Here is a 24,579-nt window from a genome sequence, read left to right as displayed (position 1 = left end):
AGAGTAGCCCATGAGTTATCGTGAGGGAGTGCTGTAACTATATCTATTCCTAAGGCATCCTCATTGTTCATGACTGTAGTATGATACTTAGAATTCCAAATGGTAAATTCTTGTTGGTGTGAACTTCATGTTGCTTACAAGTTGTCCCACATATTTGATCTCAGTATTTTACTTTGAACCCTAAGTTTCCACCAGTCATCTATACACTCCTTTTGTGTTCTGTTCCATAAGTTATTATTTTAGACCAGTTAGCAATCTTTGAGATGTCATTAGTATAACGTAGATTTTTTGCATTGAAAACTCAAGGCTCCTGTTCCCCATATGGTTGTATTTACGTATGAGTTGCATTTTGTGCATCCCAGTGCATGTATTGGTTCTGTAAAACTGGCTCATCACTACTAGAACAGCCTGTGGCCTATATTCACAATATCTATACACCACATCATATGTTCAAAGTAGAGTAAATCATTTGGGGCATGGGCCACCATAACGTTTGGTTCATGGTTATGTTATCTGGTGCTTCACTACATGGAGATTTAGTATAATTTAATAAATTGAAGCTTAGATTATAATCTGGTGATGGCACTGTTGTATTGATTTGTTTTGTTATAGCACCGAACTAACAGTTTGTATCTGTTTAATATGGGTATGAATGGTCCTATACTCTCAGGCCCAGAGGAGACATTAGTATAGATTCTGTTCACACTGAGGATGGGCATATAGTGACTTATTCAATTTTACCTGACCATGCCTCACTCCATAGTTTCTCCTCCATAAGTTCATATCAATAAACACTCAGTAGCATGACAATTTGATGACATCATCCTGACATGGTGTCCCCACTGTAAACAAATTCACCCTTAGATCAAAACAGCTTCACTTAAACCATAAACAAGTGGATTTGAAATCATAACAAATCAAAACAGCATGTGCACACACGCACGCGCGCGCGTGCACACACACACACACCAGTTGGGCATGGTCTACTTGCTTTCCAAAGGGTGGTCCCTGGACAAGAAGCATGGTCCTCACCTGACAGCTTTTAGAAATGCAGAATCTTGAGCTCCACCCTAGACATATGGGCTTAGAATCTGCATTTTCACATGAAGCCCAAGTGAGTTGTTCGAGAAGCAGTCTACTACAGCCACCCTAAAAAGGGGAAGGAGAAGCACCATGTAATGAGATAGAAATAAGGCATATAATTGGGAAGAGAATTCTGGAGAGCATTTTCCTAACCCTATTTTCAGCCTATGTCAAGAGGACCACTCATCTCCTAAAAAACTATGAAATAAGACAATAATCAACACATTCCACTTTGTTGTTTTTAAGGCGAGTCTGAATATGTTATTATCATCCCAGAAGCTTGATCTGAAATTCAGATAGGTGCCTCTAGAAAAACAATGCTGTTTCACGCACAACTGCAAAAAGTCACCAGAGGAAGGTTTCCCTCAGGGAATATAACTGGGTCACACATTATGGTACCCAGTCCAATGAATGGTGTTTTTCTAAAAATAAAATAAACCTTTAATTAAAAATAGGCATAAAGGGGCTTCCCAGGTGGCGCAGTGGTTGAGAGTCCACCTGCCGATGCAGGGGACACAGGTTCGTGCCCCAGTCCAGGAAGATCCCATGTGCCGCAGAGCGGCTGGACCCATGAGCCATGGCCGCTGAGCCTGCGCATCCAGAGCCTGTGCTCCACAACGGGAGAGGCCACAGCAGTGAGAGGCCCACGTACCGCAAAAAAAAAAAAAAAAGAAAGAAAAAAGAAAAAGATAGGCATAAGCCTAAAAAGTTTTTTGTTCTCTGCCTGCTAATTAAAACAATGATATACAATTTAGTGTATAATGAAAAGGAATACCATCTCTTTCACTAAATAGTTTTCAAGTGTTGTTTAACCTAATTGCTTTATTTCTATAGAAACAAAACTCACAAGCCTTTCCTTAAAGTCAAAATAGCCTTCCAGGGCTACACGGGCGAGCAGCACTTTGAAGCTTAAGCACTCTTCGTAAGCAATGCCTACACGCAACCCATTCAGTCTACACTCTCTGGGCTCCAAATATTCTTCCTAAGTACTCCCTCCTGCTTCTGTTGAGGCTTTGCTAGTGGGAGAAGAAGCTTTCGGAAACCAGCCCCTCCCATCAAAGGAAACTCCCTCTCCACATTCAGCTGGACAGCAGGCAACAAGTTTCTCCTGATGAATCTAAACATTCCAGCTTTCTTTTTTTCCCTCCAAGGCTCCAGGCTCACATTGGGACTTTCCTCAGAATTGATTTCTATACCAACATCAATAGGTTTCTAGACAATTTCCTTGCTTTTCCAGAGACTTCAGAGATTTGCTTTTAATTAAAGGAGACCATTTTCCCTTTACGAACATTTTTTTCTAAAATAGGTTTTTATATCAACCTACATAGTAGTTTTTCCACAGGAAGACAAAGCATGTTTGAAGAAGTCTCTGTTGGCAGGACATATTGAGATGGCAAATTATGGGAAAATGTTTTTTTTGTGTGTTCCTTTACTTCAACATAATTATTTGCTTGTAAAATACATGAGAGGGAAAAAAATTCATGAGGATATTTTCAAGATCAGCGAACTCAGAAGTAGAATTGGGATCATCTAGCCTGAAGATAAAATTCTTAATCTTGTAGAGGTTAAGAATATGGAATCCAAAGTGTACTGCCATGGTTCAAAGCTTGGCTCTGCCAAAACTATGTTGGCAAATTGGGCAAATTACTTATCTGTGCCTTGGTTTCCCCATCAGGATAATAAAAAAAACCTACTTATTAGTGTTGTTGTGAAGATTGAATGAAGTAACATACATAAAACACCTAAAATACCTAACATATAGCAAGCGCTACATAAAATAATTACTATTATTAATTGTAGGCTGCCGGAGTGTAAGAATGAAGCAATTTTCCTAACATGTTCAGAGCTATATTTGATTTCACCATAATTCTAGTCTTCATATAATGCAGTTTATTACTGTTTTTTTTTTTTAATATGACAGCCTTGCCCTCAAGGAGTTTAAAGCATTTTGTATTATCCTCCCAGCAAGTATTCAGGTAACATATACATGCATCCTTTCTGGAATATGGGGAAACAGAGGAATTAAAAGTATAACTGACTTAATTGGGAACAAAGGCCAGCCTGTGGCCCATCTCTTTTGATGCCCCACCAAATTTTCTTTCAATTAAAAAACACACTTCTTTAAAGCTAGTTCAAATCTGTTTTGACCTTGGAAGGGCTGAGAACCTCTGGTTTCCAGCTTTTCTATTATTCGAGCTTGCGCACTAATAAATAGCCCCACAGCTGGAAATCCCCTAAAAGGCTTAAAAAGAGATGAGGGCTGCCTGAATGTGATGGAGGGGCCTGAACTGACAACCTGCATTACAGTAATTGGAAATATTCTCCATGTTTTATTTCCCTACTTATCCACACAAAGGTGGTCCAGCCTCAGGTAACTAGGACCATAGTATACAGCTGAAAACAGGAATCTTTGAGAAGCAAAGGGAGAAGACTTACATCATCTTCTAAAAAAGCAAACAGGATGGAAAAAAAAGGGGGGGAAATGTCTTTACTCTCTCTGGAGATTCTTGGTTTACTGGAAAAACTGACTTGCACGATCACCATGCTGCTTCATGTCCCTTGTTTCCTCTCCAAGGCAATTGTTTCATGCAGCATGATCCACGTGCCCTAGAGTCAACCTAAACAAATGGGTGATTCCCTAGAAAGGTTTCTGGCCCCCAAACCCACCAAACTGTGGAGCTTCTGTGAACCATATTCAAACATCTGCCTTCAGTAAATGGGGCTGGAAATCTTGTGAGAACATGTTTCCTGGATGGTGATTTTGAGACTTCTTGCTTCTGGTCTCAGCCAAGACCAGAAGAGACAAAGCAGAAGCTGGATTGGAAAGGCAGAGAGAAGATCATTTCACTGGGGGATCATCTCCATTCCTAGCATATCGTTCCATCAAAGTTGGCAATAGAAGCTTCCATTGGGATTGACATATATACACTAATAAGTATAAAATAGATAACTAATAAGAACCTGCTGTATAAAAAATAAATACATAAATATTTTTTTTAAAAAGCTTCCATTAGCTCTCATTTAATCTGAATCCATTTTATTGCAATATCGCATACAAGGAATCGTGCTTGATTACAATCAGGGCCCCCAGAATACAGCCAAGGGCTTACTTTTGCATCGCTCAGGGCTGGAATACCGGGGTGAGGAGGTGAGGTATGTGGCCTGTTCCGGGTTTGCACAAGCCCTGCTTTGGTTCCGGGTTGCAGCACCGTGCCCTAAGCTTCGTGTTTCCTGGCCTGTACAAACACCCTGCACAGTTTGGGAAATGGGTGTCTGCCTGGCCACGAGTCTGCTGATGCCATCCCGTCCCGGGTGGGCCAGCGCTGTAGGTTTGGACTTCTTCGAACACCTCAAAGTACTTTTTGAATGTTTTGGGTTCGCTAAAACCCTAAAGTGTGCTCGGCCTTCTTTCCGCCCCCCCCCCTCCTTTTTCAAACCCCTGCGTGTTTCAAGGGAAATTTAATCCATATGTTTCTGATACATTTACACTTAACTCATCAAAATATTGTTTTGTGAAAACCACTGGATGTCCAGGGCTCTTTAGGAGTTCTTTTCATGGCACTTTTGAAAGCTTTTTTTTCTTAGAAACAGGAAGTCACATTTGGGCCAAAAGTTAAAAGAACTCGAACCTCAAAAAAGAAAAAAAAAAAAAAAAAAGGAATTCGATCTGGAGTTCCAAATCCACAGGTTTCCAGGGGGTTCTAAACTTGGCAAACCATCCCATGTTTTGCAAACCGAGGCCTATAAACAGAACCCAGAGTCAGGTTCCACAGTCTCTGCATGAGCATAGCCGCCCCTATGTTACCTGAGATAGAAAAGGATGCGGCAGGGGAATTATGGCAATAACCCTGCACGTAAAAGAAAACTTAAAGTTCTTTGGTAGGACCATCAAAACCTGAGCAGGAGGATCTGAGCTTCATCCATGCCTTGGGGTGGATTTGATTGTTTCAACTGCTGGGTAAATTACCAGCTCCCCTCTATACTTAAATCCTTGCTTTTTAAAAATAGAACATGAGCAATTTGGGCCAAAGGTGCTTTGTTTCTGCAGAGCCCAAAATGAAAACCAGGACCAGGAGCTTCAGCTGTAAAACCAGGGCTTTACAGCTACAAGGAGAAAAAGACTTTCCCCTCCAGAACCCTAATTACTCTTACTTTTCATTAAGATCTTGCCAAGGAGATTGCTCTCGGGCTGCCCACCCGCCCTGTTGCTGAAGGTTGTATTTTCCTACCCAGGATCTCTAGCTTAAGCCCATGAAAGGCAAGTTTAGTCATCTGATTTCTCCCAAGATTCGTCTGTCCTCTGTCAGCCTCGTATTTTAGAAGAAGTTCATAAAACCTACCTTACCATGACTGTCTTGACATGATTTTTACAACACTCCAATTAAACACTTTTCATCATGGTAAAATGCAACTCTGTTTTCCTGTTCAAGTCCGGGGGCAATTCTAGCTCCTGTCCTCTTAGGCCCAAAGTGAAAGAGAGCTGTTTGCACCTTTCTTCTCTTAGACTGGTTTCCCAGCCTTGATAAAGAATCCTCCCTGCTGTCTGACTTAATCCTCTCACATGAGGGGAACACAGGAGAGGTGCACAGAGACCTGGACAGAGCCTTTTGAGGGTAACCAGGGAGAGCTCAAAAGTTCCTAGGAGTTCACCCCACTGAGCTTTGCATAGTGCAATGACCTGAATGTTTGTGGCCCCTTAAAATCCATATGTTGAAACCCTAATCCCCACGTGATGGTAGGAGATGGGGTCCTTGAGAGCTAACTAGGCTATGAGGGTGAAGGCTTCATGAATGGGGTTAGTGTCCTTACAACAGGGCCCCAGAGAGATCCCTCACTCCTGTTCCACCATGTGAGGACACACCAAGGGGCCAGCAGTCTGCCACCAGGAATAGGACTCTCACAAGCACCCGACCACGCTGGCACTCTGATCTCAGACTTCCAGCCTTCAGAACTGTAAGAAATAAACTTCTGCTGTTTATAAGCTACCCCACAGGTTTTTTTTACAGCATCCTGGACTAAGACAGATAGCTTTAGAGGCAGATCTTCCCCAGGCAACAGAGTACTATTTTCTATCTTTAGGATACAGAGCTGCCAGTTTCTTGTATGACAGGGAGCAACTTCTTTTTTGTGTCTCATTCCACCACACATGTGCACTCAGAAATATATGTATTGTCCACAGGGTGCTTTGCTCTCCATCGGAAACCATACTCTCCACATGTGTCTACCCTGTTCAGAGCATTGCTGGAAGAAGTACCAACCTCATTGTCAAGGTCATTCCCTGTGTCTCATATTCCAAAACTCGAACACTCTAAAAACTACTCCCGTGCCATGGGCATGCTCTGAGTAGTCATTTCGGGGTGTGTGCATATATTAAACTCCATACCCACACATGCTATGCATACTTACACATAAACAACATATCTGCTCTGGCCAGATCAGGACCAGGGAAGCAGCAGGCTTCGGGGCAGTGCTGGTGATGGAGAACGCCAGAGAAGGTGCTCAGTTCTCTTCAGCTTTGGCTTCGTTCCCCACACACAGGGCCCCAGTGACTGCACATCGAGAGGAAAGGCCCCCCGTCTAGGACTCAAGGCACCTTCCTGTTTGCTTGGCTGCCTTTGCACAATCTCTCTGAAAAATCAACTGTCTCCCCTTTCAGCCTCCCCCGGGGAAGGCTCTGGCAGTCCATGAAGTACTGTGTAAAACGTCTGTGAAATTTTTTTTTTAAATCCCAGGAAAACAGTTTTGGCCTGAGCCACTTTCTGTTAACCTTGGGTATGCACTTCTGATTTGAAAGCAGGAAAAAAGAAATGCCATATTGTTTCCTCTCAACTTCTCTTACCTTGCTTGGCATACCATTTGCCAGTTTAGACCACCTATCTTGCAGACCTGCCTTGGAAGAAAAGGCTCTCTGATGAGAAGAAAATCTAGGAATTTGTAAAGCAAGAATGCCCTCTAATGGAAATGCGAAGGACCGTATGATTCACAAAATTATTATCCTGGTGCCTTATTTCAGTCTAAGTGGCAATAGCACTGCTCCAGATTTTAGATCTTGGGCTGAGAGTTAACATTTATTTCGTATATGATTCCGAAAGAATGAATACTTCAAATGACTGTGACCATTCTATATCTAAGCCCCTGGGTCTTGTATGGGTCTTATAAACTCTGTTCTAAGAGGTTCTTCAGGATTATTCTAGTCTTCTATGCCATTTCAGCTTCTATATCCAACCATGCTATGGTAAAGCAGTGCCAAGAACAAACAAAAATTATTCTCTGACTTGTCTAAATGTCCATCAGCTTTGTATAGACATAATTCCTCTCATCATTTTCCCTTATGTCTCTGTTTAAAAATGTGTCCCTTCCTCTGTGCCCGTGATGGTTGAGAAGTGTAAGTTTTCCACGCTCAATTTCTTTCAGGTTCAAGGTGGAGTACCCAATTCTCTCAGACTCATTTCCATCTGAGAAGTTTCTATTTTCTTTCATGAAGGCATATGTTTGCCATTGAGCCCGTTTCACTTGGCCCAGAGCACCACTGAAGCTCTCCTGGTCATGCAATAGTGCAGCATATGAGCCCAGGCAGAGCTGTGTCAGACAGCATAGGAGGGTTTTGTTCAGACTTGCTGACTGCACTTACTGAGAAAAACCCACATAGGCATTTTCCATAAAGACTGATGATTAGCTTAAATTGAACCTAGGATAAGGCTAAAGCTCTCCTGGCATTACATATCTATTTCCTCTGTTGGTCAATTAAATAATTAATACTGAATGGTGCAGAGGCGGTTGCCTGGCACTTAGCAGCCCATGTTTAAAGGCCTTCCCACCTACGGTTATTTAGCCATGATGATGGCTCGGGCAGTAGATGGGACCTAGCCAGGGTAGGACTTACTTTACATACCACCCAAGCAGAATCCCAGAATCCAGGCCATGGGTGGAACGCAGACCATTGACTTCTGAGGGTGGAGTTTTCTCAGATAAAAGCTGTAGAGATTGGTGTTGGCAATTTAATGTCATTAGAACCAAACCACATAGACGCTGCTACTTACTTCTCTCCCACTGGGGTGGAAAATTGCTGTCAGGCTTGTAGGCTGGTGGGTATTTACTAGACTTCTGACTGGACTAGTCAAACCTGAGCCAGTATGAGTGTCTGCTCTCTTCTCAGATTTTGATTCATGGTCTTATCTTTGACTTCTGTGATTCAGATCATTAAATGACTTGGATGTGCCTGTGGCGAGGAGAAAGGGAGTGTTGGTGGGGAGGGAGGAGGGTTAGGGGTAGGGTTCTCTGGAAAGCCTACTATCTAATCCTACCTATAAAGATCTCTTGCCAAAAGGCCTCAAGCATCTAACACCACTGCTGGAGGGAGTGACAAAGTGAAGTTACTTAACGTTAAGTACACCTGAGGGAAGACGTGAACTAAGCCACTTGCATTCCCACCGACCACAACCTGGCAGATCTGAGTCAACTCCTTGCCTGCTCTACACCTCTGTCCTTCCATCTCGAAAATGGAAACAATGATATCAACTCATATGGGTATGGAATGATTAAGTAGACCAATTACCTCCATATTAATAGAAAATTTGCATTTGGTTGGTCACCTTGGAGATATGCTTTGCATTGGAACTCTGGTCTTGAAAACATAGTAATGAGCCTGATATTCAGCATTCCATCATTGTCCATTTTTGTCTGCTGTTGCTAATTTGACACAACTGAGAAGCACATAACTAGTTCTTGTGTCCACGTGATTTTGTCATGAAAAACATGATTACCCTCTCCTGATTTCTCTGATGAAAGTCAATATCCTATTGAAAAATCACACCTGAGTTGAAGTAACTTACTTTTTTTACTTTTTTTTTTTTTTTTTTTTTTTTTGGCGGTACACAGGCCTCTCACTGCTGTGGCCTCTCCCGTTGCGGAACACAGGCTCCGGACGCGCAGGCTCAGCGGCCATGGCTCACGGGCCCAGCCGCTCCGCGGCACGCGGGATCCTCCTAGACTGGGGCACGAACCCGCGTCCCCTGCATTGGCAGGCGGACTCTCAACCACTGCGCCACCAGGGAAGCCCTGGAGTAACTTACTTTTTAATGAAATAATTCCTATTTAAACTTTGGCAGTGTTTTTCATTGAGAAGGTCCTATTAAAAGTTCCAGTTTAGTTTCCAAACAACTTTTTAGCAAGATAGATCCTCTGCAATCATTATTCAAAAATTCAAGTAGTCATGAACAGCTGAACGCCAGGCTGTCATTCTTTTTAGTACATTTTGGAAGGCTCTGAGGCTTCGCCCCAGATTTCCATCTTGCTGTAATATGAAATTCTGCCGTCACAATATATTTCTCTATGTTCAACACTTCTTCTCTCGCAGTATTTTAAAGTGCAAATGCACCAGGCAGGGTAACATCTCAACCAGCAGGGAAAAATTATAGAGAATAGAAAGTGCATTTTGTTTGAGAGTAAACTGGAACCTCCTTGATCCCTTTTATGGGCCTCCTCTTGTTTTAAGACAGCACAAGGGCAAGAAAGCCTAGAGGCCCACTTTGAAAAATATTCCAAGTCTCCAGTGGTGAGCAAATTAGATCCTTGCCCTGGCTGGGGCCTCGGAGCCTAGGGCAGACAACAAGGTGGAGGGCAGTGAGAAGCTGGCGGTCAGCACAAGAAGCATAATGAAGATGCAGTGCTGTAGGTCAGACGTGCGCAGGTGTATTAGTTGAATTATGTGTGGGTTCGGGACCTGAGAAGCAAAGTGTGGGCGGCCTGGCCTCAGGGGTACATAAAGAACTGTGTGGCAAGATCCTTACATGACCTCTGCCCAAAGTTGACTCAATCTGGTTCCAGCCAAATGTTATTCATTCCTCATTTTTAAGAGTGACATAGTCACTTACCAACTCCCAAAGCCCTGGAATTAATCAAACTTCAGAGACAACCCAAAAGAAAAAATAGTATTTAAGTAATACCTGGTGATTGTCTATAAATCTTAGCATGGGGAGACCTCCAGTGGCTGTTAGAAAAATTGAACCCTGTGCTGTATGTCTCTATAATTTTGTTCAGATGACTGAAGAACCTGGAAAAGCTGTTGTTGCTATTGATACATAACATACTGCTATTGGTCTTTTTATATAAATAAATAAATCTCTATATATATACTTATACACATATATAACTTGAATTTTTTGAAACTTTAGCTGTGCTGTCAACTTTGGAAAAAGTATCCCAGTTGTACCCTGTTGGGTTGGCATTGTACAGAGATTAACAGCCATATTGGTCTAGAAACATTAAACATAATTTTTTCCATTTGTACAGGGGTAATGCACTGTATTAAATATGTAAGGTCTTATCTACATGGGTTTGATTACAGAAACTAATATTCTCTAAATGTAAAAGAAAGAAAAATTGAACCCTGATTAGTTTGGGCATCAGATAGTCTCTTAGAAAAAGTACAATCAACATTTTTAAATTACCTATTAATTATCCCCATTCATGTAATAGCGTCTAAGATGAAGCTGGACAAACTCTCTAAGAGGAGGAAAGGAGTCTTGCTTGCCTAAAGATATAGGTCACAGCAGGGAAAGAGTTGATACTGAAGTTGGCTTTCTGAGTTTGTTCTGGCTTTTTCCTGGCAAAGTGTATGACTTTGGGCCCTTCTTTTTCCACTACCTGAGCTCCCTTCTCTGTTGCTTTCCTGTAGCTCTGTTATGAGGATCTAGCAAAACAGCAGATTTGACCACCTAGTAGATAAGGTGTCCTAAGAATGCTCATTCCATCCACTTTTCCCAAGATCATTGTTTATGGTTGTACCATTAGCTCTGGACCTTACAAAGAACAGAAATGTTTTGGTAGTTGTCTACTTCTGGGGCTATTGTCTTCCCAACTTGCTTGACAACTGGCCCTTCATACTTCTTTATATCCATTAACTAGTGACTATCTGGTACATGGTCAGCACTGGGTGAATGCTGATTAAATGCAACTATATATATATATATATATATATATATATATATATATATATATATATATATATATATATATACTACAGACCTTGAGCATAACTCATTGGATAAGTATCAGACCTGGCATAAAACTGAATAGGTCAAAAGTTCATAAGGCTGTATGATCAAAAGAAAAAACGAAGGTAAAATATGAATGAATATGGCCATAACTCTCTGGGGTCCAAAGTGTTTTCACATGTATTATTTATATGTGGCAGGTTTCACTTTCCAAAGATGGTCAAAACAATATCTCCCATCTCATTGGCTCTTCTACAATATGACCTTGCCATGCCCATTGAGAGGTAGAGTCTAATTACACCTCCCCTTGAATCTGTGACCACTTGCAGTAACAGAGTACATCAGAAGTGACACAGTGAGCTTCCAAGACCAGGTCCTACAAGGCAATATATCTTCTACTTTGTTTGCTTGAACCTTGCACTTATCACCCCACACTTTCACATAAGAAGTCTGATTACAATTACATTGCCATACTGAAGAAGCCACATGTTGGTGCCCTGGTCAACTGCCCGCCCTATGAGTGAACCAAGTTGGACATCCCGCCAACTTGAGCTTTTAGATGATGGCATCTCCATTGGTTACAACTGACTACATCTGCATGGGTGACCCCAAGTGAGAACTACCCAGATGAACCCTGTCCCTGCAAATTATGAGCACAATAAAATTACTGTTTTAAACTGCTAATTTGGGAGTACGTAATTTGTTATGCAGCAACAGTATTCAGAACAATTTTTGAAGCTGGTGGAATTCCCATTTCAAAGATGAGGGTGGCTTCAGTTCATTAGCATTTGCTAGATACTGGGCATTGGTACAAAGATACTTTACATGTAAGCCATGCCTCAGTGATCTCCCAGACTACTAGAGAAGATGAGGGGTGGGTGAAGATGGTGTGTGGGGAGGTCATGAATAGTATAACCAAAGTACTACAGAAGTGAGAAGAAGGAGATTGCTTTAATTCACATGATCAGAGAAGGCTTCATGTAGATGGTGACATTTGAACTTGACTTTAAACGATATCATGGATCTTTTTTGAAGAAGAAATATCATGCACAAAGATCCAGCCATGTGAATGGGAAGTGTTTTAGTGATAGTGAATTCTTTAAGCAACTGAACTTTAGCTCATGGCCTTCCCACCCCATCTCTAATCATTGCTTACTGAATCTAAAGTTAAGCTACCCATCAGGAAGCTGGCTGAATAATTCCACCAGAGAGAGCAATGAGCCTTTGAAACTGCCCAGAACTGCCAAAGGACACTCTCTTTGCCACATCTCCAAGGCTGAGATTTCCAGGGTTTAAAAAATAAGATCTATAATGTGAATTCTATAAAACCGTCTTTTACAGTTATCCTTGAAACACTCAAAAGAGAGCTAAAGAATCCCTATTCCTTTTCTGTTTATTATTTTATATGCTAAATGTTTATTTTTAAAGTGGCATAAATTAATCTTTCATCAATAACAAATATAACTTATATCCAGGACTTGATATCTGAGATATCCCAATTGCATGTTGTTGTTGAAAGGCAGCAGTTTTAAAATTCAAGGCAATCTTTATTACTTATGTGACCATTTAAATTTGAAAAGTAATTCCTTCCCTTCCTCTTTTCCTCCTCCCCCCTTGAAAATACCCACTTTATTAATTATAACCTGGATCTAAGATACTCAACAAGGGTTTTACTTTTAAAGTTTTGAAAGAAACATTACAAAACAAAATTGGAAAATACATAGAAATTCGTTTAAATAGATAGATGGATAGATAGATAGATAGATATCATGGCTTACAATGCCTATGTTGTAACCAAAATTTTTCTTTTGCACAATGAAAGCAACTTGGAAGAAAACATATTTAACTGGGAAGGAAAAAATCCAAACACTGTTGATTAGTCTTGGAACACAATACATAAGAGGCAAGGGTATCTGAGGATATATCAGCTAGAGCTGCTCTGTTCTGTTTAGTAGTCACTAGCCATATGTAGCTGTTTTAATTTAAATTAAAATTAAGTAAAATAAACAATTCAGTTCCTCTGTTGCACTAGCCACACTACAAGTGTTCAGGAGCCACATGTGGCTAGTGGCTACCATTTTAGATCAGTAGATATCAAACATTTCCGTCATCACAGAAAGTTCTATTGAATAGCACTGCTCTAGATGATTAGCTATTTCCCTTCATCAGTATTCAGACAGCAGTGTGGAAATGATTTGAAATGCAAAGGCTCTAATAATTCTTGAATCACAAAGCACTATCTGTTTGTTGGAGGAGCACATTAATCCCACAATAAAAGGTCTTATTTGAATATTAACTTTGGAAGAGGGGTTGATAAGTTTGAAATATGGCTATACATTTTTACTCATTTTGAAAATTTTCATCAGTTTTTGCCTTGTGAATATCCAAATAGGTGTTAAGTCTTGAAACCAGTTTTGATTTTAGGAGGCATTTAGAAATTATAACTTTATAACATATATGTTAAGTAAGATGAATATTTGTACATAACTTCCCTTAAACCTGCCCAGAGACCAAGTAAAAAGAAAACATCGAAAGACAGTATTTGTTTGTTCTGAAATTAGTAGTAATATTCAATATACACAATTTTAATTTCAGCTTTCTTCATCAATAAATTTCATTTATTCATTTATTCTTTCACTCATTTAACAAATGTTTGACCATTATCTGTGAGACTTAAATATTAAAATTTCTCTTTTCAAAAGATTTCAGCTTATTCAAAAAAGAACAACCAGTATGGGGAAACCATAGTAAGTGGAAACAGTTGAAAGAACTGGGAATGTTTTCTCTTGCAAAGAGAATTCTCAGGGAGCATACTGCTTTCTAAAAACATGAGGACTTTCATGTGGAAAAAGCATGAGAATCGTTCTTTATGATCCCAATGGAGAAGTGAATCAATGTATGAAAGCTACAGGACAAAAACTTGATTTGGAATTATTCTTAGTTCAAAACTAGCTAAAGATAGAAGATAGTGCTAAAAAAGAAGTGAGTTAAAAGTTACCAAAGACATTCAAGTCCAAGCTGGGTTTGTCAGTGATGTAGTGCAAAGAACCCAAAGATCAGATGTTTGATTTTACAAGGTCTTCTATAAGGTCCTTCTGAACTTCTGTGATGCCAATATTAAACTGCATCACAGAAGTATTCTGAGGAATAATAAATTGTTTTACAGTGTTTATTACTAATAATTTTACCCTAGGGCTAAACTATGTAATAGGTAATGTTTGTCAAATGAAATTTTTTTCTTGATGATGTTTGCTTTTACAATCTAATCACCCCACTCATATATCAAAAAAAAAATTATAGGCTATATTCCACATGCTATACATTTAATCCCTGTGACTCATTGATTTTGTAACTGGAAGTTTGTAACTCTTAATTTCTCTCACCTATTTCACTCATCTCCCCACCTCCCTCTCCTCTGGCAATCACCAGTTTGTTCTCTGTATCTATCACCTGTTTTTGTTTTATTATGTTTGTTCATTTGCTTTGGTTTTTAAATTCCACATATAAGTGAAATCATATGGTATTTGTCCTCTCTGTCTGATTTATTTCACTAAGCATAATACCTTCTAGGTCCATCCATGTTTCCACGAATAGAAAGATTTTATTCTTTTTTATGGCTGAGTATTCTTTTTTATGGCTGAGTAATATTCAATTATATACATACATCTTCTTTATCCATTCATCTACTGATGGACATTCAGACTATTTCCATATCTTGACTATGGTAAATACTGCTGTAATGAGCATGGATTGCATATACCTTTCTCAATTAGTGTTTTCATTTTCTTCAGACCAAAACCCAGTAACAGAATTGCTGTATCATATGGTAATTTTATTTTTAATTTTTTGAAGAACCTCCATACTAGAAAACTTTAGCTAGTTTTCTAGAGTGGCTGCACCAATTTACATCCCCACCAGCAGTGCACAAGTGTTCCTTTCTCCATGTTTGCACAACTACTTGCTATTTGTAGTCTTTTTGATAATAGCCATTCTGACAGGTATGAGGTGGTATCTCATTGTGGTTTTGACTTGCATTTCCCTGATGATTAATGATTTTGAGCTTTTTTTCATGTGCCTGTTGGTCATCTGTATGTCTTCTTTGGAAAATTGTCTCTTCAGGTCCTCTGCCCATTTTAAAGTAGGTTGTTTTTTTTTTCTACATTGAATTATATGAGTTTTTTTGGTATATTTTTTATATTAACCCCTTCCCTAGCTGTGTAAAAGCTTTTTAATTTGAAGTAGTCTAATTTGTTTATTTTTACTTTTGTTGCCCTTGCCTGAGGAGAAGTAACCAAAAAAATATTGCTAAGACCAATGTCAAAGAACATGCTGCTTATGTTTTCTTCTGGGAGTTTTGTGGTTTCAAACCTTTAATATTTCAGGCTTTAATCCATTTTGAATTTAGTTTTGTATATAGTGCAAGTAGTCCAGTTTGATTCTTTTACATTAGCTGTCCATTTTTCCCTACACGTTTTATTGTAGAAGCTGTCTTTTCCACATTGTGTATTCTTGTCCTTATTGTCATATAAGTGTGGGTTCATTTCTGGGCTATCTATGCTGTCCCTTTGATCTATGTGTCTGTTTTTGTGCCTATACCATACTGTTTTGATTACTGAAGCTTTGTAGTATAGTTTGAAATCCAGGAGCCTGATACTTCCAGCTTCATTCTTCTTTCTCAAGATTGTTTTGACTACTTAGTGTCTTTTGTGTTTCCATTTAAATTTTAGAATTATCTGTTCTAGTTCTGTGGAAAATGCCATTGATATTTTGATAGTGATTGCATTGAATCTGAAGATTGACTTGTGTAGTATGATCATTTTAACAATAGTAATTCTTCCAATCCATGAGCACAGTATATCTTTGCAATAGGTTTTGTCATCTTCAACTTCTTTCATCAGTGTCTCATAGTTTTCCAAGTACAGGTCTTTTACCACCTTAGTTAGATTTATTCCTAGATATTTTATTCTTCTTAATGCAATTGTAAATGGGATTGTCTTCTTAAATTCTCTTTCTGATAGTTGATTATTAATGTATAGAAACAGACTTCTGTATATTAATTTTGCATCCTGCAACTTCACAAAATTCATTTATTAGTTCTAATGGTTTTTTAATGACATCTTTAGGAACTTCTATATATGTAATCATGTCATCTGCAAACAGTGATAGTTTTATTTCTTCCTTTTCAATTTGGATTCTTTTATTTTTTCTCTTGTCTGATTTCTGTGGCTAGGACTTCAAATACTATGTTGCATAAAAGTGGTAAGAGTGGGCATTTTTGTCTTGTTCCTGATCTTAAAAGAAATGTTTTCAGCTTTTCCCCATTGAGTATGATGTTGGCTATAGGTTTGTCATATATGGACTTTATTATGTTGAGATATGATCCCTCTATTATAACTTTGTTGAGACTTCTTTATCATAAAGGGATACTGAATTTTATCAAATGATCTTTCTGCATCTATTGAGATGATCATGTGATTTTTATCCTTCATTTTGTTAATGCGGTATATCACATTGATTGGTTTGCAGATATTGAACCATCCTTGCATCCCTGGAATAAATCCCACTGGATCATGCTGTGTGATTCTTTTTAAATATTGCTGAATTATGTTTGATAATTTTTAAATGATTTTGCATCTATGTTCATCAGGGATATTGGCCTATAATTTTCCTTTTTTGTGGTGCTTTTGTCTGGTTTTGGCATTAGGGTGATGCTGACCTCATAGAATGAGTTTGGAAGTGATACTTCCCCTGCAATTTTTTGGAATAGTTTGAGAAGGATAGGCATTAACTCTACTTTCAATGTTTGCTAGAAATCCACTGTAAAGCCATCTAGGCCTGCCTGGACTTTTGTTTGCTGGAAGCTTTTTTATTACTGATTTAATGTTATTACTGGTAATTGTTCTGTTAACATTTTCTATTTCTTCCTGATTCAGTCTTGGGGGATTATACTTTTCTAGGAATTTATTCTTTTCTTCTAGGTTGTCCATTTTATTGGCATAAAATTGTAGTGATCACTTATGATCCTTTGTGTTGTCAGTTGTAACTTCTTCATATCTGATTTTACTATTTTGTTCCTCTCTCTTTTCTTCTTGATGAATCTGGTTAAAATTATATTAAGCAGCTTTATTAAACTTTTCTATTTTTCTAGTGTTTGTTTCATTTATTTCTGTCTGATCTTTATGACTGATTTTTTTCCTTCTACTAACTGTGGATTTTGTTGGTTCTGTTTTTCTAGTTCCTTTAGGTGTACAGTTAGCTTTTTTATTTGAGATTTCTCTTGTTTCTTGACGTAGATTTCTACTGCTGTAACTTCCCTCTTGGAATTGCTTTTGGTGTGCCCTGTGGATTTTGGATGTTTGTGCTTCCATTTTCATTTACCTCCAGGTATTTTCTGATTTCCTCATTGATTTCTTCAATGACCCATTGGTTGTTTAGTAGCATATTGGTTAGCCTTCATATATTTGTGTTTTTGAAGGGTTTTTTTTTCTCGGTTGATTTCTAGTTTCATACTGTTATGGCCAGAAAAGATGCTTAATGATTTCAATCTTCTTAAATTAACTGAGACTTATTTTTGGCCTAGCATGTGATCTATCCTGAAGAATGTTCCGTATGCACTTGAAAAGGAAGTTTATCTGTTGCTTTTGGGTGGAATGTTCTATATATATCTTTAAAGTTAATTTGATCTAATGTGTTGTTTAATTGATTTTTTGTCTGGATGATCTATACATTGATGTAAATGGAGTGTTAAAATCTCCTACTATTATTGTGTTACTGTTAATTTATCCCTTTATGTTTGTTAATATTTGCTTTATGTACTTCAGTGTCCCTATGTTGGGTGCATATATGTTCACAATTGTTAATATCTTCTTGTTGGATCTATCCCTTTATCATTATGAAATGTCCTTCTTTGTCTCTTGTTATAGTCTTTGTTTTAAAGTCTATTTTGTCTGACATTTAATCAAAGTCTATCACATTTAATCAAAATATCTTCATAAATATTGATGATAAGCATTTGCCAAATTATATTGATTGTAATTTTTAATCGAGGAAATAGAATGAATTATAGATTCAACTCACAAAAAATTTGATAAATCTGAAAAGTTTAGCACATTGGTCAATTTTTTTAAAGTTGCCAGGAGATTAACAACTTGATTAATAGTAAATATAATTTAGTAAGCAAGATGAAGACCATGTTTTATTTGTGCAGGAGAAAAATTACAGTATTATATGAAATACTGAATATGCTACAAATTATAGACATGGCATTGCACAGTACTTATAGCTCTCTGACTTCTACATAGCTACAGAAATTTACTAAAATGTCTTATAAAATGGTGATGGCCACCTCCATTTGAAAAGCTAAATATATCAGAAACCATTTCTGTTGCCATGTAGGAATCCAAACCAGAAATCAAACTTAAGATTGTCAGTAAATTTTGAAATGTTCCAAGCTTTGTCAGAATTTGTCAACTCATTTAAAAGTTATATTGACACAAATATACTGAGAGAGGAGAATAAAGTGTTAAGCAATGAAACTGAAGCAGAGACATTTCATTTGATTAATGAATGTCATCAGAACCTCCGTCTGAGTTTAATATCACTGTCTGTTCAGTGTATTTACTTGAAGTGAGTTTCACATTCAGTGATATGAGCCATGAAGCAAGTGTGAGCTCTCTATTTTAATTATTTCATAATTATTTAGGCTAATGTTAATTAATGATTCTTATAATTAATTATTAATACTGAAAATATTTTTGCTTTGATGTCTTCATCAGAAAGAAAGTTTTAATTTTTTTTTCCTGCTTATAAGCTCTGGTAATAGAGGAATAAAATTAAATACATAAAAGTCCATTAAAAGACACCCTTATTGTCCTGGCATTTAAAAAAAATGAAGCCTCACAAAAATGGTATCCTATCTTAATTGAGTAACACATATAATTTAAAATGTCAGGAACAACCTTATTAATTGAAATAAGCAGTTTCATCTGACTTTCATTTGTGTATGTGTTTTTGCCATTCATATTTAAAGGGTACACACTTGGGTAATATTGATGTTAATTTGGAAAGCTGACAGAATAGTTTTCTCTTGGATACTATGAAAGCCTAAGGTGGCTCTTCATTATTTATGTAAAAGCTTCCTCAATGGGATTCTGAGTTTTCTGTCCAGTTTTCTTTGAGATTTCTTATCCAGGTGTTCCTTAAATTTTAATCCTCTAACAATCTTCACCAGAATCTTTGGAAAAATACGTTAAAATGCAAACACCAAAATTTTACCAGAGTCAGATTAAGTAGATCTCTATAGGGTAGAGACCAGGAATTAGCATTAAAATTTTTTTTCTTAACTTATTGAAGTTGAAGAATCTTCTATTAAAAGTTAACAAAATGTTCACCTTTACAAAGATGTAGAAACCAGGACTATATTTAACCTCCAACCTAAAATTCCTTTTAAAAACAACAGATAAAATATAACAAACAGCAGTTTTCAGACATTGGATATCCTACAGCACAGTCATCTCTGAGAGGGGAGAAACAATAGTGATTCCTATGATTGCCCCAGCAAGAGTTTCCAAGCTACCACCTAGGGAAAGGAGAATGCAGGAAGAGCCTCTTGATCTCTCTGAGTAGAACAGATAGAGCTGGGAGTCCAGGAATGCCAAAAGGGATAGAGTTTTCAGGGGAGGGTGCCACAAAGAAGAAATTTGCACAGAAGGAATCTCCAGAAATCAGTAGAGCCTCCATTTCATTTCTTCAGCCGAGTACCATCCAATATGCTCAAGTTTCTTAAGACTAAATTGACATTATACAGTTAAGGATTTTCTTCTTTTCTAATATAAGCATATAATGCTATAAATTCCCTTCTACATAAAGAAACTCTACAAGCTGCAAGGAAATTCAGAAATAGTTTCAAAATGAGATATTTATTAAAGAGATAAAAATCATTTTAAAAAAACAAGCAAAAATTCTGAGTTGAAGAACTCAATTAGTGAAATGAAATATACAATAGAAAGCATCTTCAATAGGGTAGAGCAAATGGAAGACAGAATCAGAAAAAGTGAGTTAGAGGATAAGAATTTTGAAATAATCCAGTTAGAGAACAAAGGAAAAAGAACGAAAAGGAGTGAAGAAAGCCTACAAAATCTATAGGATATCACCAAAAGAATAAATATTTGAATAATGAGGATTCCATAAGGAGAAGAGAGGGAGAAGGTGCAGAAAATTAATTTAAAAAATAATAGCAGAAAAATTCCCAAATCTGGGGAGGGAATTAAACATCCAAGTTCATGAAGCTAATAGATAACCCTACGATCTCCATGCAACAATTCTTTCTCCATGACACATTATAGTAAAAATGTCAAAAATCAAGCATAAAGAAATAATTCTAAAAACAGCAAGGGAAAAAAGATCATAGCCTACAAAGGAGCATCCATTAGTCTAACAACAGATTTCTCAGCAGAAACTCTATAGGCCAGGAAAGAGAGGAATAATAAAGCTTTAAGAGAAAAATATTGCCATCCAATAATTTTCTAACCAGCAAAGTTATCTTTCATCTGTGAAGGAGAAATAAAGAATCTCTCAGACAAACAAAAGCTATGGAGTTCATCACCACTAGACCTTGAAAGAAATACTGAAAGGAGTTCTTCAAGCTGAAATTAAAAGACATAAATCACTGACATGAAAAAAACAAAAGTATATAACACACTGGTAAAGGTAAATATACAGTTAGACTTAGAAAGCTCTAATTTGTAATAGGATGGTGTATTAACCACCTAACTATAGTACAAAGGTCATAGGAAAGTTGTATTTAAAATAATTATTTAAATAATTACTATAATTTGTTAATGAATACCACAATATAAAAAGAGGTAAAGAATGACATCAAAATTATAAAAAGGAGTAAAAGAGTGAAGCTTTTATTAGCTTTTATCTTATTGTTATTAAACAATTAAAGTTAAGTTGCTATCAGTTTAAAATGTCCTGTTTTATATATGAGATGTCAGATGTAAGCCTCAAGGTAAACACAAAGCAAAGAGTTAGATCCACAAAACGTAAAGGAGAGAAACAGAGCATACCACCATGGAAAATCACCAATTTACAAAGATAGTCAGAAACAGAGGGGAAAAGAAACAATGAAAATACAAACAACCAGAAAACAATTAATAAAACGGCATTAGTAAGTCCTTATAAAGCTATAATAATTCTAAATGTAAATGGATTGAATTCACCAATCAAAAGGCAGAGTGGCTGGATGGGTTAAAAAAAAACAACAACTATATGATGCCTATAAGAGACTCACTACAGCTTAAAGTTCACACATAAGCTCAAAGTGAAGCAATGGGAAAAGAAACTCCATGCAACTGGAAACAAAAAGAAAACAGGGGCTTCAGACAAAATAGACTTTAAACAAAAATGATAACAAGAGACAAAGAGGTCATTATATAATAGTAATGGTGTCAATTCATCAAGAAGATAAAATATTCATAAATATATAGGCACCCAACACAGGGGGACCTAAATATAATGAGTGAATACTAACAGATCTGAAGAGAGAAAGAGACACTATACAATAGTAGTAAGGAAATTCAATACCTCACTTTCAACAATGGATTGATCATCTGGACAGAAAACGAACAAAGAGACTTTGGACTTGAACCATACATTGGACCAAATGGACCTAACAGACATTTACAAAACATTCCATCCAACAGGAGCAGATTACACATTCTTTGCAAGTGCACACAGAACATTCTTTAGGGTAGACCATATGATAGACCCAAAACAAGTCTTAACCAATTTAAGAAGATTGAAATCACACCAAGTATCTTTTTTCCTTGCCACAATGGTTTGAAAATAGAAATCGACAAGAGGAAAGATGAAAAATCTACAAATATGTAGAAATCAAACAACAAACTTCCCGAACAACCAATGGGTCATAGAAAAAATCAAAAGGGAATTAAGAAAAATATCTTGAACAAACGAAAATGGAAACACAACATACTAAAACCTATGGTATGCTACAGAAGCAATTCTGATTGAGAAGTTTATAATGATAACTGCATATATTAAGAAAATAGAAAGTTCTCAAATAAACAATCTAATTTTATATCTCAAAGAATGAGAAAAAGAAGAATGAACTTATTTCAGTTAGCAGAAGGAAGGAAATAACAAAGATAAGAGCAGAAATAAATCAAATACAGACCAGGAAAATAATGTAAACAATCAACTAAAAAAACTAAGAGCTGTTTTTTCAAAAAGACAAACAAAATTAACAAATCTTTAACTAGACTAAGTAAGAAAAAATAATGAAGATACAAATACAATCATAAATGAAAGCGGAGACATTATAACTGATACTAAAAACATACAAAGATCATAATAGACTACTATGAACAATTATATGCCAACATTGGATAACCTGGAAGAAATGTATAAATTCATAGGAACATACAAGCCACCAAGACTGAATGAGAAATATAGAAAATCCTAACACATCAATGAGTGAGGAGATTGAATCTGTCCAGCAAACAAAATAGGAATGTGTCCAGCAAACAAAAGTCCAGGAGCAAAAGTCTTCACTGGATAATCCTACCAAATATTTAAAGAATTATTGCCAATCCTTCTAAAACTCCTCCAAAAAAATTGAGGAATACAGAACATTTCCAAACTCATCTTACCAGATCATCATTTCCCAGATATCAAGGCCAGATAAGGACACTACAAGAAAAGAAAACTGTAAACAAATATTCCTGATAAATATAGATGCAAAAATTCTCAACAAAATATTAGCAAACAAATTTTGACAACACATAAAAAGGATTATACATTAATTACTAAGTGGGATTTATCCCTGGGATGCAAGGATGTTTCAACATATGCAAGTCAATCAATATGATACATCACATTAATTGAATAAAAGCTAAAAATCATTTGATCATTTCAAGAGGTGCAGAAAAAGAATTTGACAAAATACAACATACTTTCATGATAAAACCCACAACAAACTGGGTCTAGAAGAAATATACCTCAACATAATAAAGATGATATGCAACAAACTTATAGCTAACATTATACTCAGTGGTGAAAAATTGAAACTTTTTCTCTAAGATTGGGAACAAAACAAGGATGCCCATTCTCACCACTCTTTTTCAACATAGTACTGGTAGTCCTAGATAGAGCAATCAGACAAGACAAAGAATAGAAGACATCCAAACTGGAAAAAGAAGTAAAATTGTCATTATTTGAAGATGATATGATCTTATATATAGAAATTCTAAAACTCAACCAAAAATTATTGGAATAAACAAATTCAGAAAAGCTGCAGAATATAAAACCAACATACAGAAACCAATTGCATTTCTATAAACTAACAAAGAAACATCTAAAAAAGAAAGAAAGAAAACTATCCTATTCACAATAGCATCAAAAACAATTAAATGTATTTAAATAAATTTAAATAAATAAAGAGAAAGATCTGTACATGGAAAACTACAAGACTTTGATGAAAGAAATTAAAGGAAACATTAACAAATGGAAAAATATCTCCTGTTCATGGGTAGGAAGAATTAATATTTTTAAAATGTGCATACCACCAAAGCCATCTATAGATTCAGTGCAATCCCTGTCAAAATTTTGGTGGCATTTTTTACGGAAATAGAGAAAGCAACCCTAAAATTTGTATGGAACCACAAAAGACCCTGAATAGACAAAGCAATCATGAGAAAAAAGAACAAAGTATCACACCTCCTGATCTCAAACTATACTACAAATCTATAGTGACTAAAACAGTACTATTTTTGCATAAAAATAGACACATAGACCAATGAAACAAAATATAGAGGCCAGAAATTAGTCCCCGCATTTATGGTCAACTAATATTTGACAAGGGAGCCGAGAACACTCAGTAGTGAAAGGATAGTATCCTCAATAAATGATGTTGAGAAAACAGGATAAACACATGCATAAAAATGAACTTGGACCCCTATCTTATACCACTCACAAAAATTAACTTGAAATGGATTGAAGACTTAACATAAGACCTGATACCATAAAATGCTTAGAAGAAAAACATGGAAAAGAAGCTCTCCAACACTGGTCTTGACGATAATTTGTTACAACACCAAAAGCACAAGGAACAAAAGCAAAAATCAATGAATGCATCTACATCAAACTAAATAGCTTCAGCACAGCAAAATAAACAATCAAAAAAATAAAAAGGCGCCCTATGGAATGTGAGAAGATATTTGCAAAGTGTATATCAGATAAAAGTTTAATATCCAAAATATATGAAGAATTCACACAACTCAATAACAAAAAGCAAACAATTTGATTTAAAAGTGGGCAGATGAATTAAACAGGCAGTTTTCCAAAGAAGACCACCAGGTACATGAAAAGATGTTCAATATCACTAATAATCAGGGAAATGCAAATAAAAACCACAATGAGATATCACCTTATACCTCATAGTATATCACCTTATAATTAAAATGACTATCATCATGAAGGC

The sequence above is a fragment of the Mesoplodon mirus genome (genome assembly GCF_964341445.2).
Source record: "Mesoplodon mirus genome assembly, chromosome: 11".
NCBI lineage: Eukaryota > Metazoa > Chordata > Mammalia > Artiodactyla > Ziphiidae > Mesoplodon > Mesoplodon mirus.
Note: the sequence above shows the minus strand (reverse complement) of the source record.